At 53.0% G+C, this 6169-nt stretch overlaps 1 long non-coding RNA gene across 1 annotated transcript; it reads left to right on the forward strand.

The window, feature by feature from the left end:
* Positions 1-3403: 3403 nt before the first annotated feature.
* LOC140403740 (uncharacterized) lies at positions 3404-5174 on the forward strand. Its single transcript, XR_011938408.1, has 2 exons — positions 3404-3688; positions 4808-5174. It is a non-coding gene; the product is annotated as an uncharacterized lncRNA (long non-coding RNA).
* The last annotated feature ends 995 nt before the right edge of the window (positions 5175-6169 follow it).

Below are 6169 nucleotides of genomic sequence, written 5' to 3' on the forward strand. Positions count from 1 at the left end.
GACAGGACCATATCAAGTCGTTTCGAGATCGGAGCTGACATGTGAGGGTTTGAGTCACACCAACGCCAGCCAAGATAAGGATGGTTGATTCCCTTCCATGAAAGGACATAAACGAACTGTGGAATAGGATAGAATACCTGCAGTGCAGAGTCTGAACGACAATTGGAGTTTCAGTGATAATCGGACAGCTTTCACCATCCATTTCTTTTCCCTCTGGTACCAAAAATTACCGTGGAACCCGTTTTCTCAATGAGCCACACTAGGATTTAACTCCTCCAGCTCTGTTTTTTTCATCCAGAATTATAACCATTAGACCGCCTTTTCCAAACAGGAAAACACTCATAGATCAGAGAATCTCTACAGTGGAGAAGGAGGCTATTCAGCCCAGCTAGTCCGCACTCACACTCTGAAAGAGCTCCCCAGCTAGATCCACACACCTGCAACCCGTAACTCCACCTAACCTTTGGACATTAAGGAGCAATTCACCCCAGTCAATCTATCTAAGCTGCGCATCTTTGGACTGTGGGAGGAAACCAGAGCGCCCGGAGGAAACCCACGCAGACACGGGGAGAAAGTGTAAACCGACAGTCACCCAGAGCTGGAATTGAGCCCTGGTCCATGACGCCGTGTAAAACAGAAGTGTGGGGAAATTACTTCTCTCAAAGGGTGGTGAATCTGTGGAATTCACTCCCCCAGAGTGTGGTGGTGCTGGGATAATGAGTAAATTTAAGGAGGAATTGGACAGATTTTGAATCAGTAATGGGTTGATGGAGAACGGGCAGAGAGTGGAGTTGAGGACGAGAGGACAGCAGCCATGATCGCATTGAATGGCGGAAGAGGCCCGAGGGGCTGAATGGCCCACTCCTGCTCCTAGTTCTTGGACGGAGAATTGGTTTTAAGGCCAAAATTGTGGCGGGCGCCGGTTTCACGCCAAACCGCAATTCTCCGGTGCCTCGACAGTGGCGTCAACGCGTTGCACTCTACACGTACAGTAAACACAACTGGCATATCTTTAGCGGGCTTGATCCGGTATTCTCCGAGGCCTCCGCGATGCTCTGCCTCCACCGGGGCAGATTCCCGGCGGCAAGGTTAATTTACGCTGTTGAAAATCGTGAAACAAGCACGGTGGCTGCGGAGGGAGAGGGAGGGGCGTACGGTAAGTGTCCAACATCGCCATAGTGTGCTGACAATCGTGCCACTGGCCAGGGGGTCTCTGCCAGGGCCGGAGGGAGTAGTGGGGGGTGACCAGGAGGAAGGGCTGTGCTTCACGTGGGCGAGAGTTGGTACAGGTATTTCACCCCGAGACCCCCACCAGAAACCCCCCATTACAGAGACCCCCACCCAGAACCCCCACATAACAGAGACTCCCACCAGAAACCATCCTATTACAGAGACCCCGACAGAAACCCCCTTAAGAGAAATCCCCACTAGAACCCCTCCCCATAAGAGAGACCCCTGCCTGGAAGCCCCCCTATCTGCCCCCCCCCCCCCATTACAGACACCCCTGTCTGGAAGCTAGAGAGCAGTCCAGACAGAGACAGTGAAAGGAAGCATTGCTTTAAATCTCACCTCGGCAATACACCTGCTGGCTCAGACAGAGGAAGCAGCACCTGTCCATTCCTAGAAAGAACCCCCTCAGATCTTTGATCTGCAAGGCTTTCATTCATATCACCGTGAAATTGATATTTCACTAGTCTGTGATCGAGAGCTTGGAAACACAGCCAGCTGTCTGGATTTATTAATCTAATTTCCCTTCATGCTTGAGTGGATTTAAACTAGTCACCTGTGAAACGAACCGCAATGTTTATAAACATCTAGCTATGATTGACAGCTCTTGGACCACATCAAAGACAACTAAGTGCTCTCATTTCCTCTTTTTTTTTTGCTGCAGAAAGCACTTAACTGTCTTTGATGTGGGGATACCTGGGATGGAGCATTTGAGCTATGAAGAGAGGCTGGATAGGCTCGGGTTGTTTTCCTTAGAGCAGACAAGGCTGAGCGTGGACCTGATTGAGATGTATAAGAATATGAGGGGTATAGACAAGGTGGGTAGGAAGCACCTTAGTTGAAGGGGCAATAACAAGGGGCATCATTTTGAGGCGAGGGGCAGGAAATTTAGAGGGGATGTAAAGCAAACTCCTTTCACCCAGAGGTGGAGTGGGAGTCTGGAGTGCACCGCCTGGGAGGGTAGTAGAGACAGGAAACCTCACAACGTTTGAAAAGTACGTGGATGAGCTCGTGAATTGTCACAGCATTGAAGGATTTGGGCCAAGTGCTGGAAAGTGGGAATCGTGTAGGTTCAGTCTAATTTTGGCGGTGCAGACCCGATGGGCCGAGGGGCCTCTTCGGTGCTGCTATATGAACCGTGATTTTTTTTACTTTGAACTAATTTCCGGGCCTAATGTATCAATCCCGTTTCGTGTTTTTTCAAAAGAAAACAAATCAGGTTCTCACTCAAAATGTGAACCCCTGACTTTGCTCTCCGCAATGATTCCCGCATTTTCCGGTTTTTATTTTTGCCTTGCCTGCTTGCGGCTTCCGGAATGTTCCGCTTTGTGTGACCGCAGTGTTTCCGGTGTAGGTTGTGTGATGGCTCTTCCCCTCCCCTCCCCTCCCCGCTAACCCCTCCCCTCCAATCTGTTTTCCTTCCGGACTGCTTGGCCATTCTCCCTCAAAGGTCAGCTTCCTTAATTTATGCAGCCGTTCCTCTCCATGGCCTCGCTCTCTCTCTCACGCACTCGTTATGGGCTCACCCTGGTGCGGCGACAGGAGCCTCAGGCGCCGGGGAGCTTTTGCGCGGTGCGCTGCTGATCCGGATCCACGCCCCGATATTCTGTCCCCACTAATCACCTGTCCCGATATTCCCCTCATGTGCTTCTATGTCAAATTCTGTTTGAAGTGAGGCCCGAAAAGGAGATGGGGAGTGGGGAGTGGGGGTGGGTTTGAGGCACCGAGACATTTCGGGAGAGAATACTCGGTCAAGGGGCCTCTGCGACTGGAGGAACGGCTACCAATCCAAATTGGAGGAGAGTGGAGCGCTTGGCCGGCTCTGGAGGATATTAGAGAAGGAGGGTGGGATTGTGGCCCATGGAAGGGATGTGAGGCCACTTTACGATGCACATTTTCTTCACTAGCAGACAATGCTATATATTTCAGAGTGCTGAACTGAATGTGCTGTCGCTCACACGGATAGGGCAAACTCAACCTGAGCCTCCCCCCCTCCCCCCCGAGTAAGTGGTACGGTTAGTGTTATTGGAAGCCGCCATCCACACCAGCTAAGGCTCGCTCAGCAGAATGTTCCTGAGTGAGGCAATCCATCAGGTTATTTCAGTCAGCAGAATTGAAGCTGCCCTTTCTCTTCGCAGGGGTCAATGAACAGAGGCCAAGGAGACTGTGTGGGAGACTGAGAGAGAGAGTGATGAACGGGGATTTTTTTCATCAGCGGTGCAGAATCTTCCAGGCGATCGGAGTTCACGTCGCAGGGTTGAAGGTCGTGGGTCAGAGGTTGGAGATTTACCTTCCTCTCGCGCAGGCCCAGCTGCTCCCCTAACATCGGAATGGGACTCCCAGAGGATGGCAACTTGGCGAAATGTGCAGATTTCTGGGAGGTGGCCAAAGTGCAGAGGGTGAAACTCCCCCCCCCCCCCCCCCTCTCCCCCTGAGACCTCAGCTCGGCAAAGGATGATGGGTAAGAATGGTCGCCATTCAGGAATTGAGGTGGCGTCACGTGTGCACGTGAGCAAGGGGTGGGACGTGATAGCGGGCGACACATGTTGGAATGCGTGGCATGCCTTGCTTGCTGCTAAAATATTCCTGATCATCAGTCAGCGTGTGTTTACATGTGTGTTGGGCGAGGACAGCCCAGTGCTTGGCTCCGAAAGAGACCTTTGTTAAATAACATCCAGATGTTCACTGTCTGGATCAGCATGTGGGAACACTGGCCATTTTTACGGCAATACTGGCAGACATCCAGTCCCTAGGAATTTGCACCTCAAACACTTCTCCAGGAAAGTGCAGGGGATATTTAGAGAATTCAGAAATGCCTTCAATCGGGGTAATATATACAGGCGGCAGCAAAAGCATTCGACCAGGGTCTTATAAAAACTTAGCGGACCCCAAAGATAGGGGACGATTCTCCGAGCCCTGCGCCGGGCCGGAGAATCATGACGCCCCGACGCCGGCACGCGATTCTCCGAGGTGCGGAGAATCGCGCCATTTGCGCCGGCTTTGGCGCGGCGCCGGCTGCGGGACGCTGGAATCGGCGGGGCCGCCGATTCTCCGGCCCGGATGGGCCGAGCGGCCGCTCTGACACAACAGAGTCCCGCCATCGCCATTTACCCCTGGTCACTGCCGGCGGGAACTCTGGGAACGCTCGGAGGGCAGCCTGTTGGGGTGGGAGGGGGGCTCCTTCACCGGGGGGGGCCACCGATGGGATCAGCCTCTCCCCCCCCCGAGCCTACTTCCTGGCGCGGCCGGCCCCTGAACACCGACCCCATGTTGGGTTGGGGCCGCGCGCGTAAGAAGTTCCCCGCGCAAGCGCAGGATGGCGCGGCCCAACTGCGCATGCGCAGGATTGAGCTGGCCCAACTGCGCATGCGCGGGTTGGTGCGGCGTAAGGAGGCTGGAGCGGCGTGAACCGCTCCAGCACCGTGCTGGTCCCTTGTGGGGGCCAGAATAGGTCGTGCCCGGGCCCTGGGCCTCCATATCGGAGAATCGCCCCCATAATGTTTATTAGTGCTCTTGCCCACACCTACAATGCAGAAAATCTAGACTGATGAAATCTGATCTAATTTTTCCTTCTCCATAGAATCCCTACAGTGCTGAAGGAGGCCATTCGGCCCATCGAGTCTGCACCAACCCTCTGAAAGGGCACCCTACCTAGGCCCACTCCCCCATCCGATCCCCGCCACCCCACCTAACCTGCACATCCCTGGACACTAAGGGGCAATTTCTTAGCATGGCCAATCCACCGAACCTGCACACCTTTGGACTGTGGGGGGAAACTGGAGCACCCGGAGGAAACGGGAGGCCTGGGAGAACGTGCAAACTCCACCCAATCCCGGGGATGAATCTGGGTCCTTGGCGCTGTGAGGCTGCAGGGCTGGCCATTCTGCCACTGTCGCCCCTGTTTATTGTATGTTGAACTGAAGAATAAAGACATTTTCAAGTTGAAAGGAGCCATGAGTTGAATTCACATGATAATAATAACATAATAATCTTATAATAATCTTTATGTCACAAGTAGGCTTACATTAACACTGCAATGAAGTTACTTTGAAAAGCCCCTAGTCACCACACTGCGGCGCCTGTTCGGGTACACAGAGGGAGAATTCAGAATGTCCAATTCACCCAACTAGCACGTCTTTCGGGAGGAAACCGGAGCACCCGGAGGAAACCCACGCAGACACGGGGAGAACGTGCAGACTCCGCACAGACAGTGACCCAAGCCAGGAATCGAACCTGGGACCCTGGCGCTGTGAAGCCACAGTGATGTACAAACAAGTTCAATGAAGAATGCAGAAGGGCATGCCAGGGACAGCGCCAGGCATACCTAAAAGTGTGGTGTCAACCTGGTGAAGCTACAACACAGGACTCGTTACGTGGCAAATACTGAAAGCAGCAAGCGATAGACAGAGCTGAACGATTCCACAGCCAATGGATCAGCTCCAAGCCCTGCAGTCCTGTCACATCGAGTTGTGAATTGGCAGACAATTGAACTCACGGGGGGAGGAGACTCCACACCAATCCCCATCCTCAATGATGGGGGAGCCCTGCACATCAGTGCAAAGGACAAGGCTGAAGCATTCGCAACAGCCAGAAGTGCCGAGTGGACGATCCACTTCAGCATCACAGAAGTCAGCCTTCATCCAATTCGAATCACTCCACATGATATCAAGGAACGGCTGAAGGCACTGGATATTGCGAAGGCTCTGGGCCCTGACAATATTCCAGCAATAGTGCTGAAGATTTGTGCTCCAGAACTTGCTGCGCCCATAGCCAACCTGTTCCAATACAGCTACAACACTGGCATCTATCCAATGCCATTTTTATGCCAATGTGGAAGATCGCCAAGATATACCGTGTACACAAAAACCAGGACAAATCCAACCCAGCCAATTACCACCCCATCAGTCTACTGTCAATCATTAGCAAAGTGATGCTGGAGGTC

This window comes from Scyliorhinus torazame, chromosome 29, assembly GCF_047496885.1.
Source record: "Scyliorhinus torazame isolate Kashiwa2021f chromosome 29, sScyTor2.1, whole genome shotgun sequence".
In the NCBI taxonomy this organism is placed as follows: Eukaryota; Metazoa; Chordata; class Chondrichthyes; order Carcharhiniformes; family Scyliorhinidae; genus Scyliorhinus; species Scyliorhinus torazame.